Source organism: Canis lupus, chromosome 22 (genome assembly GCF_003254725.2).
Source record: "Canis lupus dingo isolate Sandy chromosome 22, ASM325472v2, whole genome shotgun sequence".
Classification (NCBI taxonomy): Eukaryota; Metazoa; Chordata; class Mammalia; order Carnivora; family Canidae; genus Canis; species Canis lupus.
The window spans coordinates 43,515,068-43,529,370 of record NC_064264.1 but is presented as its reverse complement, the minus strand read 5'-3'; the positions used below and the strand labels follow the sequence as shown (position 1 = coordinate 43,529,370).

Below are 14,303 nucleotides of genomic sequence, written 5' to 3'. Positions count from 1 at the left end.
TTTTAATGGCCTCCCTCCAACATATATCCACAATGCAATGGTATTGCAGTAATTCCTATGTATTTCACCAAATTATTTCATACTCATCTTTCATATGAATTTCTAAGTTTGTTTTAGTCAAACTAATTTTTTAATGCTCAGCTAAATTTTCCATATTCAGGCCTGACATTTATAATCCTATAGATATATTTTACATTTTAAATAGCAATAGGTGACAGCAGGAATTTAACATTCTAAGGAAAAATTATAAGGCTCCCATTGGAAATAATGCTTTAATGATTCTCGAAAAGTAGAAAAGTCACCTGGAGACAGTACTTACTAAAGTTGTCTTTAAAAAGAACCTGCTTATAAGCACTGATTGGACAATACATAGATGAGCACCTTAGTACATGGGCTTATTAAATATTTGTTGATTTTCTTTAATAGAATTGTAGAGTTAACATTTGAAAGTATATCATAAATCTTTCTCTGGCCTTTAGCAGAGTACTTATTTTGGTATCTTGTGAAATTATACCATAAAAATCAATTCTAATTACTACCTATAATACAACACAGGCAAAAGATAAGGAAATGAAATGTTAATGGTAAGTGATTATGCATTAAATTGCAAGGATTTTTATGATGGGAAGGTCTGAGATTTGGTGTTATCACTGCTCCTAATTCATTTTTATTGAGGTTCATTGAGTGAATAGCTTAAGACTCATAAAGTAGTTTTTCTGGAATAGTTTGTAGTACTCATATCCACAGTTTTATTCATCCAGGCTTTGCTTATTGAACACACATTTGATTCAATGTACTGTGTTGTGTACCAAAGGAAATACAGCAACCGTGAAATCATTAGAAACAGTTCTAAAGATGCACTGATGAATGACAGTTCCTACATTAGAGTCTAATACTTAGCTGTCTTATCTATTTACTTATTGCAATCTTTGTGAAAGCAAGGACTGTACCTTGTTTATTATTTAATCACTGAGGGCCTATCCCAGTACCTCACAAGTATTCAGCATATACTATCTTAATGACTTTGTCTATGAATTTTTCCACATTGTACTGGACAAATACCAGTGAGACAGTGTATAGGCTGAGAAAAGGTAATACAGTAAGTTTATGCTTGACCACAGCACTTAAAGATATTTTTTTCTTCTCATACAAAGAAACCATTAACAAAAAGCCAGTAATTGCTCTTCTCCCTAGAAAACCAAAGGATATCCTTAATTCAAAAGTGTGTATGCCTAGCTTTGGTTAACTTAGTCAGACTCCAGACTATTCTAAGGAACATAAAATGAATATTTCATATTTCAGTCCAAATTTTAAAATGACACTTCCAAAGTTTAGCTTTCAGGATTCTATTTCATATTTGGAGTTCTGTCTCTGAGATTAAGAGTATAACTTTCAGCAGCTTATTAGTGACAATAAAAAGTTTTACTTTAGTAACTTGAATAATTCTATCTGCCTTACCACTAACCACTTCCCTAAGTAGAACTGATTTATCAATTCCTGAAGAAGGGTCTTGGAACTCCTTTCCAATCCCCTGCCCTCATTTCCACCACTGAGGAATACCCAGCATTTGGTGACTCTTCCTAGTCCATTTCAAGACCGTAGAGAAATTGCGTTTTTCATAAAATTACCTTGCAAGTTAAGGAGGAAATAGAAAAATATGTTATAAATCTCCTTCTGGCTTCTTCATATCAAATCATTGTATTTACTTAATTACATAAAGACATAAGTCTGGAGTTTGGTGATTTTTAAGGTGGAATTAAAAAATGAAAAAATAATTTTCAAAATAGAAAAATGGCATTATCACTAACTTTGCTATATAATGGATACAAAATATCTTTTATCAGCTTTAGACTTACATCACTGAAATCATGAGAAAGGCAAAAAGTGGCAAGTGTTTGGCAAACAAAAGGTAAAATAGCAAATGCTTTAACTGCTGAAACTGTTGATAACAATATCCATTGGATGTAAATTCTTTGGAGGAGCTTTATGGCAAAAAGAGTCCCTATGTCAAAGATCTAATGACCTTCTAGAACATCGCTCTTGATGAATGCCTCATGGTGATTACAATTAAGTCAGGATTATATGTGAAATGGACAAAATCATTGACAAAGTCAGTTAGAAAAAGGAATGGATTACAACTCCTGGCCATGAAAATACTGTGTTGCTTAAGAAGCAGATAGTTTCATTTCACCAACTCTCTGCTTGAAAGTTTTCTGATTAATGTGGGCTTCCTTTTTTCTATTTTGTATCTGGTTGTTTCTTTGTGTGCATTACTTTTGTAGACTTTGACATTTGGCAACAAACTGAATGATTATTATAACTGTCCTGTCTGAAATGGGTGTAAAATGATGATTCAATAGAGAGAAGTACAAACTATGGTTTGAAGTAAAATAAATCTAAGCAACAATAATGCTGCAAGTATACCAAGTAAACTGCAAATTAAATATTTTTGCAATATGTCAATTTCCAAATCCTCTATCTTACTCTACAGAAAACAAAACTGTATTTATTTCTATGATATGTGCACTGGTCTGAAGTGCTAATGCCAATGTCTGAATAATAATGCTATCAGCATTTCAATCAAAAAATGAAATTTGTGTTGATGCCTAGGTGCTTTGTTTCTCTTAGGAGTAGTGCTGAAAGTACTCGGTATATGAGAAGAAGTAATCCTCTGTCTTTCTGTCTGACAAATATTTAATACAACAGCAGTAGCTGTAAATACTGGTGGCCTTAACTTTGAATTGAAATGTCACATATAGCATTCAAACTTAAATATGTCTTTTCAGACACTACATTTTTAAAAATGAGACCTGAATTACCCTTATAGAAAGATGCTTTACCATCTGTTAGTACACTCAAAATATGAAGAATTTCAGAAAAATATCTTAATGGTGCAATAATGCTAGTTTTATTTGGGCTTGCTATTACTCACGTTTACCCCTGTCAATGAAAATTATTCATGAGACATCCATTCCTGCAGAGTAATGAGTCAATAATCAAATAAAAGACCAATTAATAAAAACTTTTAATTGGAAAATTTCTGATTATAAGAAGACAATGGAAAGAACCAGCAAGGCCAGAACTGGAAAACAAAGAATCTTGCTGTTACATATATTATTTTTAAGTAATAATTAGAAAACTTTGTTTATTGTTTTTATAGTATTATTTATGTATTTATTTATACAATGTACTTTGTTTTATATCATTATTACTCTGGGGATGGATGATTCAATTGCTTATTCCTTGCTCTCACTAAAACTTGACTAGGGAAAAGCAAAAAGAAGGATTAAATTTACAGGAAGACTGTTAGAAAAAATGAAAATACATTTCCAAAATCAATGTTGAATCTCAAGAGTAGAAATGTGTCACAATCTCAAAATCTGGCTTGATGCCTTCTAGAGATTATTAAAATTAGGAAAATATTTGAAAAACAAATGCACACTGTTTTCAACAGAAATAACTCAAAGCTAGTTTTGTGTTTCCAGCATTTCTTTAGGAAACATTGAGTGCTTAACTATATGCTTAGTAAAGTAATCCACACTGGAGAGCAAAAGATGAAAGAGTCTATATTCTAGTAAGACCTATAGGGTATCTTTTGAAGAATATTACCCATGCATTCATCTGAATTTCAGTTTTCACAAGCTAGATTTTCTAATTTTCACATTTATATGCTTAATAAAATACTTCTCTGCTCTTTTTCATCCATTTCTTTCCTAGTCATGCACACATTTCCTTTACTCCCTTAAACATGTGGAGAATAATTACAAGCACCATTTTGCCATCCTTCCCTAGTAGTTACATCATCTTTTTTGGTTGATTCCATTTTTATTTATGTCCTGGATATAGATGACACTTTTATACTTCTTTGCTGAGCTGGGTATTTATAACTGAGTGTTGGACATTGTGTATTTCATTTTGTCAGTTGCTGGATTTTTGATGTGTCCCTTAAGAGTGTTGTCCTGTGTTCTGCTATACAATTAAATTCCTTGGAATTAGATGAATGACTTCAAGGTTTGCTTTTAAATGTCATAAAGCAAGTACAAAACAGCTTTAGTCTAGGGCTAGCGTAACCTCATTGATTAGACAATCAACTTCTGAAAATTTCACCTAATCTATGTGTTACAAGATTTCCACTCAAGTTGATGGGAACAGGAACCAGTCCATCGTTCTTCACTTCACTTTGGGTAGTTCTCTCTTATGCATGTGTGACCAGTACTAAGCCAAAATACTGTTTGAGGAGTGTGAGGAAATACCCTCTTCAGTTCTGTCTTTGTCTCTAACTCTCTCCTCTCTGATATTTTCTCCACAAATTTTGGCAGTCTTGGCCTCTGAATTTCAATCTCTTCTCCCTCAACTCACCAAGACCTCTAGGCCCTGTTTATGTTTCCTCTTCCATACAATGGCCTGGGAACTGCAGGCAGTAAGTGGAGGCACTTGTTATCTTAATTTGTCTAATGTCCTTTCTCACTGCCTTTTTCCCAATGCATAAAAACCATTGTTTGATGTAATCCACCTTTTTAATTGTTTAAACCAGAAGGCTAAACCCGGTCCCTATTCCCTCATCTTGGACAGAAGTAAAAACACTCCACAAATCTTTTTTTTTTTTTTTAATTTTTGTTTATTTATGATAGTCACACACAGAGAGAGGCAGAGACATAGGCAGAGGGAGAAGCAGGCTCCATGCACCAGGAGCCTGACATGGGACTCAATCCCGGGTCTCCAGGATCACGCCCTGAGTCAAAGGCAGGCGCTAAACCGCTGCACCACCCAGGGATCCCAAACACTCCACAAATCTTGATAAAAAATCTGCGTTAGATAAATATTGGTCAAAAATTAAGGAAGCAGTGTGATACTTCTAGCAAACACTAAAGCTTTTTTTTTTTAATGAAAAGAAAATTTAAGAATTGAGCAATAAATTTTCAAAGCTGTTGAAAATGTTTCCTGTTAGTTCTCACTATCTTATAGGACTTGCACTTGAGTTTCTGGTGATGAGAGAAGTCAAAGGACCATCAAAACCCATCTTTTGCTGGGGTAAATTATAAACTTGAAATTTCAAAGGCAGGGGAAGAACTGCTAGTGATAGTGCTCAGGAAAAGAAGTATATATGTAACTCCCTTTTATAATTAAAGCTGGTGAGTAAAATTGTCTTGGTCAGTTTCTCTCTTAACCGAACTCAATCTCTTTGCTCTAGTTAAACACCTGTCTCCATTGATAGAGGCTGAGAACAACTAGTAATAGTCTCTTTGTGGTCACATTTTAACAAGAATCCTCAGGCTGATAAAAAGGGAAGAACAATCACAAATGATTATGCAAATGTACAAATACATCTGTAACAACAATTTGAGTTACAAAAAAAGTATAAAACTCTTACTGGGTAAGTGGAGAGGATGAAATAGTAGGAAATTGTTTAATTCTGCATTACTTTCCCTAAGCTAAAGAGTTAGTAGTAGCATACTAATTATTTATTATTTTAATATCATGGTTAAGGAATCTGCCTCCACAAGACTTAAAAAGTGCCTAAGGTCTATAGCAAATAATGAAAAAAACTGAATTTAAACTTGAATGTTTTATATTTATATAATGCAAGTTTATCCATGTAGATCATCAACTTTTTATGCTATCACCCAAGTCAAGAATGGAAATGTCAAGCATAATTCTGAGAAAAACCACTCTTCTTGCCAGGTAATCCAATAATGAATGGATCATTATACATCATTCTATAATCTGTGGAGGTTTTCTTGAGCCAGATATTTGTCTTCAGCTTATTTACAAATGATTAGAACCCATTTTCTCCCCAGGCACTCTCTCCATTCTTAAAAGGAAAGAATTTTATTCTACCCTTTGGCTGTCCACATCTCACTACTTAGGTACTCTCTTGTGATTGCTTCTCTGAATCCATCCACCAAGCCCCACAATTCACTGCCCATCAGACATCTATATATTAATTGGTAGTCTTTGGTGAGAAAAATAATATTCTCACCCTTTCTCAGCTCATGTACAATCATATACATGACAGCTTTCCTTACCCACAAGGTGGTTGTCTGTCAAAATCTTGATCCATAATATTAAAGACACCTACAGTATAGAATCCGTTCCTTTTTGTTTTGTTTTCTAGAATAAGAGAAGGAGTCTGAAACTCAGAGACAAGTTAAATGACTGGTGTAAGGTAAGCCAGCAGTGTAAGCTGCCATGATAAGATTCAAGTTAAAGGTTTCCTACCTTCATTAAAGGTTCATTAAAGTCTTCATTAAAGGTTTCCTACCACCCCATATTTCTCAGTTATGGCATGTAGACATCTGTGATCAAGAGTTTTGTTGTCTTTTCTTTTTTGTGCATATTTTTTCATAATTTGAAATGGCAAACATTTTATAAAATTAGGATGCTTTACATACAACCTCAGATTTCCTGCTTCTCTGGACTAAATGGCAGATTCAATGACAATGCCTGCACTCTCATGTGGCAACCATTTGCTAGAACCAACCAAACATGAGCCTGTCCATTCCTTCTATTTTCTGTTGTCTCTGCAGTGCTGAAACAATATTTGGATTTTCATTTGTTAATTTATGCCAAGCTCACATTGCCCATTTATTCAATTGGTTTGTCTCTTAGGCATTTATGTGGAGACCTTGTAATCCACACTATTTAACTTGTTTCTGCAACACAGCGCTAATGGTGTTCTGGATCAGATTATAAACAATTTCTCCATTTTGAGTCATCTTCTCTACAAATGGCATTTCCATCCTTCCAATTTTTGCAAGCTGAACACTGCGGAGCCATTGTTGACTCTTTCATTCACATCCATATCCAACCAATCAACAAATCTATTCAGTTATCCCTTTAAAAAAATATCAAAAATCCAACAACTTCCCACTATGTCCACCAAGACGATAGAAACCATAATCTCTAACCTGGAATATTTAAATAATTTCTCAGTTAGTTTCCCTTTTTCCACTTTTCTCCCCCGCAGCCAGACACTGTAACAAAACTGCTAAAACCCCACCAAGAGCTCCCATCCTACTTTAATGCTAAAGAATTTACCAGGGCCACTTGCTCTAGCACTCTCCTTCAACCATCTCTTCGTGTCTCACCTGATCCTCAAATTCTCTTTCTGTATCTCACTCTTCTCTATGACTAGAGACTAGACTCCTTGCTGTTTGGGTCATAGTATATCATAAGTATGTGTATTCTCAATAAATATGTGCACAATAAATAAATGGTTAGAGAATGAACTAAATACACAAGGACTATGCTGGATTCTCTAGTCAGCTATGACCTTGGAATTTTATCTAGATAAGAGAAACAAAAGTACAATTGAGTAGAAAGCTGAATTTAAAATAGGGCTGAAGTCTTCCCTAATATGAATGATGATGGAAAAAGGTGTCAAAGGAGCAGGGTAGTCTAGGTAGTGAGAGTAAAGAGACAATGTGAATTTTGGTCAAACAATGAGGGTGAAGATCTGGAGGAACCTGGTCATTGTTGCAACGAGGCTGTAAGAAAAAGAAGATGGCTGTGATTAGTGAATGGGTATTTAAAACTACATTTTGGGGTATGGGCTCTTATTGGTCATGACAAGATCTATTATATGCACATGCAGTCGGTAGCTGATGTAATTGATGACAAGGAATGGAGAAGTCAAGACACTGAATTGATCATCTAGTGGGCATGGAAATAACAGAGTAAGGAGCAAAAATATTTGTGGAGGAAGCTGTATCCTTAGGTTTCAATATCATAGATTCAAGGAAGTTTTCTTATATTACTTTAAATATAAGGCCATAGAGCTCTTACTGCTTTAATTTCATAAAAATAAACTGAAATATTTGCTTCACTATGTATTTTGATTTTTCAGTCTTGAAAATTCAGTTACGTTGAAAACAAACCAAAAAACTTCCCAGAACACTTAAGTTTCCAAGGTGAACAATTTATCTTCAAGTAGATTACATATACACATGTATGTATACATATATATGCACACCTATATGCTCACATTAATAGCCTATCAATTTTTAACATTAAATAATAGAGCACCACAGACTGTTTGAGCTAGAGTTCTCAAAACATTTACTTCAATCTCTTAACTACTTCTCAAAAGAGGGAACTCAAATAGAAGGCATGTAGTACCAGCTTCATTATCCATCACTTCTACTACCTTTTTCCTTGCTAGCTGAATACCACTTTCTCTTTTATACACAGTATTCTCCAGGATCCCAAGATTATATTCAGTCCAGGACTTTGCTCAAGGATTATTTATGTCTGAAATGCTCTTCCCCTGATTTCCATATGAATAACTTCTTCCTGTGACTCAGATCTCAGGTTAAATGCCATCTCCTCAAATATTCCAACTACACAAAATACAATGGCTACCCAATCATTATCATACACTTTTTAAAAATCTTAATAGCATGTAAGCCTTATATTCTTTATTGTCTCACCCATGAAAAATAACTAGTATCACTGTGTAGACTAGTGTCTGTTACACAGTCAATTCTGTAATACTTGATGAATTAAAAATAAAGTATGGGGCAGCCCTGGTGGCAGCGGTTTAGCGCCGCCCCCAGCCCAGGACGTGATCCTGGAGACCCGGGATCGAGTCCCACGTCGGGCTCTCAGTGCATGGAGCCTGCTTCTCCCTCTGCCTGTGTCTCTGCGCCTCTCTCTCTCTCTGTCTCTATGAATAAATAAATAAATAAATCTTAAAAAAATAAAATAAAATAAAATAAATAAAGTATGGATAATGTTAGTCTCAAATTGTACAAAATGAGTTCTTGTCCTATATCTCTATTGCTTAGCCAAATTCATTATCTAAATCACATCTCTATTTGACTTGCAATCAACTGATAAACGGGAAAAGGATAAAACTGATTAAAGAAGCAAAAAATAAGTAAATAAATAAATAAATAAATAAATAAATAAAATGCTTTGAGCTATTTTAAGAAAGAGGTTATATATACCTTAGCTATATTATTATGGTTACATTAATAGAGAATGGCAAGTCAGAGAACCCAGGATTTAAGATAAAATAGCTTGATTCCTTAGTGGAAAATTCTATCAAAATTTATGACCAGAATTACTTGTCAAATTATATAAGAAAAGCTTTACAGGCTACAAGTTCAGAGCATGTGTAACTTTGTAATCATCATATTGTGAATTATGTTTTGACAAGGTCAAACATAAAAATGTTAAAATGTGAGTACTAAGTTACTAACAAAATGCAGAGGAAACAGAGACAAATATTTTATGAACTTTTTTTAACATTAAGCATTTAATGGGTTCTAAAAATATTACTCTTCCAAATAAGATTTGTACATTTCTTTTCATAACAGCCAAACACTCTCACTTGTGCATGGTGTAAGTTTTTATACATTTTTGTTAATCCCTCCATACTCAGTAGAAATAAAGTTCAAGTAATCTCAAAACAGTAGGTCTTGGTTAGAATAGATACATATCTAGTGGTAGATGTTTAGTGTATGAGCTAAAAACACTAAAGCTATAATTGCTACTATTTTGAACCTCAAAAACCAAGTACTGAAATAACCATAAAGCATTGTGAATTATATGTGCTGGTCATTTGTTTACTCTTGGCCCGCTGTATATTAAGTGATTTACTTAGTAAAATTTTATTTTTTAAAAATATTTTATTTATTTATCTGAGAGAAAGCACTAGAAAGATGGAGCAAGCAGGAGTAGGGGCTTAAGGAAAAGGGAGAAACAGGTTCCCCACTGAGCAAGGAGCCTGATGTGGGGCTCGATTTCAGGATCCTGGGATTGTGACCTGAGCAGAAGACAGACACTTAACCAATGGCATCATTCAGTACTCCCTTAGTAAAATTTAATAGTGAGTTTTCTACTGCAAGTCAACAACCCAGCACAATATTTAACCAGTGGCTTCTTCTTAATCTCATTCCTCTGCCTTATAATCTGAGACAATCTGAGAATCTTTTCATTCCCATGCTTGTCCTTCCCTTTTATTCAGTTCTATACACATACATCCTCTGTATAGGCCTTAAAATGTATTTGCTTATATTTGCAATGTTTCTAATTTTATTAGAAAGACTTCATACTGCATGCAATCTTTAGGGACATACTTTTTTCATTTAATACCATATTGCCAAGATAAAACCATATTGCTATGTCGTTGTAGTTCATTTGTTTTGACTCTCATATAATATTCATCAAATAAGTATCTAGAAGTTACTTCATCCATGCTCTTACTGATTAGACATTGCCACTGATACTAGACTTTTGCTATTATGAGTAGCACCACTATAAATGTTATCGTCCAAATCTGAATATACATGCACATACATTGTTCTTGGATACACCCCAAGGGGTTTTAGAGTACATAAACAATCAATGTTTTTAATTTTTATTTTATCTTAAAGATTTATTTCTTTGAGAGAGAGAGAGAACAAGCAAGAGAACATGCATGAGTGGGGGGAGGGGCAGAGGGAGAGAATCTTCAGGTAGACTCCAAGCTGAGTGAGAAGCGCATTACAAGGCTCAATCTCAGGACTCATGAAATCATGACTTGAGTTGAATTGAAACCAAGAGTCAGTTGCTTAACTGACCAAGCCACCCAGGAGCCCCAAGCTTTTGAATTTTTAAAAGATAATACTATTTTACAAAGTTGTTACACAAATGTGTGCTCCCATTAGCAATACATCAAGATGCTATATCTGTGTCTTCTTTAAAACTTTTCTCCAGACTTTCTTTTTCTGACAATAGGCAGAAAAAAAGTATCATACTGCTATCTCAATTAGTGTTTTAATGATCAGTAATGTTGACTATCACATATTTAGTGATCATATGGGCTTTTGTTTCTATGAGATACCTTGTTATGTCTTTTGCCAAATTTCTATTGAATTTTGAAATTTTCTTATATATTTTTAGGTGTTCTTTATGTATTCTTGATACTAATGTATTGTGGTTGTGTATAATTATCTTATCCCAATTTGTAATCTATCCCTTTGCTTACCTTAAGGTAGATTCTTAAGTATTCATGACCTTATTTTAACATGATTAAATGTAATATTTTCTGTTATAGTCAATTAGAAACAAGAAGTGTGAATGAAGCATTTCATCATCTCAATATATTTAACTATATTTTAATCAAGCATTTTAAATTTATATTTTAAATATGTGATTAATTGAGTTATTTCAATATATTTTATGAGGTAGAGATACATGTTTTTCCATATGTATAATTATTTTTTAGGTTTATTTGTGACATAATCCTTCTATATCCCACTGAAGTGACAGGCCAATGTTGTCTTATAATGAAGTCTTACACAGTAATGAATTGATTTCTCATCAACTGGCTGTCTCTGCATCTTTCCCATACTATTTTAGCAACCATGGTTTATAATGAGTTTTATCTATTTAGCAAATATTTTCTTGCTATACTTCTGATTCCTATGCATTCTTTGTTTTTTACCTGTCAACATAAAATTCAAAATCACATTACTGAATTTTGTAAACAATTTTGTGGGATTTTTATTAGAATAACACTGATCAATTTAGGGAGGTTTAACATTTCACACTATTATTTTCCTGTCTGTGAATAGGACAGATTTCAATTAATTTAGTTCTTCCTTAATTTTTATAATGTTCTCTGTATTTTTACATTATACATTTATTCTTAAATACTTGATATTATCTTATATAATTTTAAATAATATTTTCTCTTTAAACTTTCCAGTTTGTTGCCTTTTATAAAAATGCAATGGATTTTCCCATATGGATTATTCTTTATATATCAACATTTATCGGCCACCTATCAATTTCTTGCATTATATCAAATAATTTGCAGGTGAGTTATTTTGTATGTCTCCATATATGATCATATCATAGGGAAAATTGCTTTTATTCCTAATTTACAGTATTTATCTTCTAATTATTTTTTTTTCTTTTTGCCTGGAGTAGAGAACCTCTAAAACTATATTGAATATAAATGGTGATAGCAGACTTAATTATGTTATTTCTACTATTAAAGGGATTTCTTCTGATGTTTTAACATTTAATTTGTTTATTCTAATGTTTAATATATATTCTTTAAGAGAATAAGCACAAATAAGTTTTGGTAAATTATGTTATGTTAAAAGATGTATGCATTTCACCTACTTCTAAAAATATTGCTATATAGTTGCTACTTTTCTCATGCTATTATTATTAAAATCAACTTTACATGTAGCTAGCATCCATCTTTTCATTTTCACTGTTAGTTTTTGTCTTTTCCTAATCAGCTGGATAGACCTATGTCCATTTTTTCCAGAATTTTTTAAAGAATTATCAAAAAAGAAATTAAGACAATCTCACTTAAAATTGCATCCAAAAATGAAATACCTAGGAATAAATTGAACCAAGGATGGGAAAGACCTATACACTGAACAGTCTCAGACATTAATGAAAGAAATAGAGGATACAAATAAGTGTAAAGATATTGTTCATGGATTGAAAGAATATTATTTAAGTATTTATACTACAGAAAGCAATCTACAGATCACATGCAACTTCTTTCAAAATTCCAGTTGCATTTTTAATGGAAAAAGAATAAACAATCCTAAAATTTGTTGGAACCACAAAAGACCTCCAATATCCAAAGCAATCGAAAGGACAACAAAGCTGGAGACATCATGCCCTCTGACTTCAAACTATATTATAAAGATATAGTAATCAAAAAAGTACAGTGTTGGGGCACCTAGGTGGTTAAGTTGGTTAAACCTCCAACTCTCTATCTCAGCTCAGGTCTTGATCTCAGGGTCATTAGTTCAAGCCCCATGTTGGGCTCTACACTGGGTATGGAGCCTTCATTCATTCATTCATACATAAAATTTTTAAAGTATGGTGTTGGCATAAAAGCAGACACAGATCAATGGAACTAAGTAGCCCAGAAAGAAACCCAAGGATACATGGACAATTAATTTATGGCAAAATAGACAGGAATCTATAATAAAGGACAGTGTCTTTAATAAATGATGCTGGGAAAACTGGATAGCCATATGCAAAAGAATGAACTGTACCACAATTTTATACCATACATAAAAATCAACTCAAAATGGATTAAAGGCTTGAACCAAAGACCTGCAGTCATACAAATACTGGAAGAAACCTTAGGGGAAACCTAAGAAACCTCCTTGACATTGATCATATGCTGATCTCTTTTGTGTGATACCAAAAGCAAAAATAAACCAATGAAACCGTATCAAACTAAACAGCCTCTAAATAGCAAAGGAAATCATCAATAAAATGAAAACACAATCTACAGAATGGGAGAAAATATTTGCAAACCATATACCTAATAAGGGGTTAATATCTAAAGTATATAAAGAACTCAGATAACTCAGTACCAAAAAAAAAAAAAAAAAAAACCCTAAAAATCTGATTTAAAAATGGACAAAGAAATTGAACATTCTTCCAAAAACAACACACAGATGACCAACAGGTACATGTAAAGGTGCTCAACATCACCAATCATCAGGGAAATGCAAATCAAACTACACTAAAGTATCATTTCATACCCGTTAGAATGGCTATCATCAAAAAGACAAGAAATAGGTTTGATAAATACATGAAGAAAAGAGAATCTTCGTCCACTGTTGATGGGAATATAAATTTAAATAGCCACTACAGAAAATATTACGGAGGTACCTCAAAAAATTCAAATAATACTACCATATGATCCAGAAATTCTGCTTCTAAACAAAAATTTGAAAAGCTATATGCACTCCCATGTTCACTGCAGCATTATTCACTATACCCAAGACATGGAAAAAATCTAAGTGTCTACAAATGAATGGGTGGATAAAGAAAATATGGTAAATATATGCATATATTATATATACACATATACATACATGTAGTGTGTGTATATACACACACATACATACATACGCACACAATGGACTATTATTCAGCCGTTAAAAAGGAAATCTTGCTATTTGCAACAACGTGGATGGAACTTGAAGGCATTATGCTAAATGGAATATGTCAGACAGACAAAGATAAATACCATAGGATCTCACCAAAAGTGAAATGTAAAAGAAAAAGCCTCCCCCCACCAAAAAAATAATTCTAAATCATAGATACAGAAAATAGACTAGTTGGAAATTGCCAGAGGCAGGGCTTGGGAAGTGTACAAAATGGATGAAGGGGGTCAAAAGTCCAAACTTCAGGTTATAAAATAAGTCATGGGGTTGTAACATACAGCATGGTGACTTAATTAACAATAGTGTATTACATACTTGAAAGTTGCTAATGGAGTAGATCTTAAAAGTTTTATCACAAGAAATGAAAATTTGTGAATATGT

General features: G+C 33.2%; 1 protein-coding gene across 1 annotated transcript in view; it reads right to left on the bottom strand.

The window, feature by feature from the left end:
- Positions 1-14,303, bottom strand: part of GPC5 (glypican 5) — a 1,341,373-nt gene that overhangs the window by 492,649 nt on the left and 834,421 nt on the right. The gene's annotated exons all lie outside the window — the stretch shown is intronic.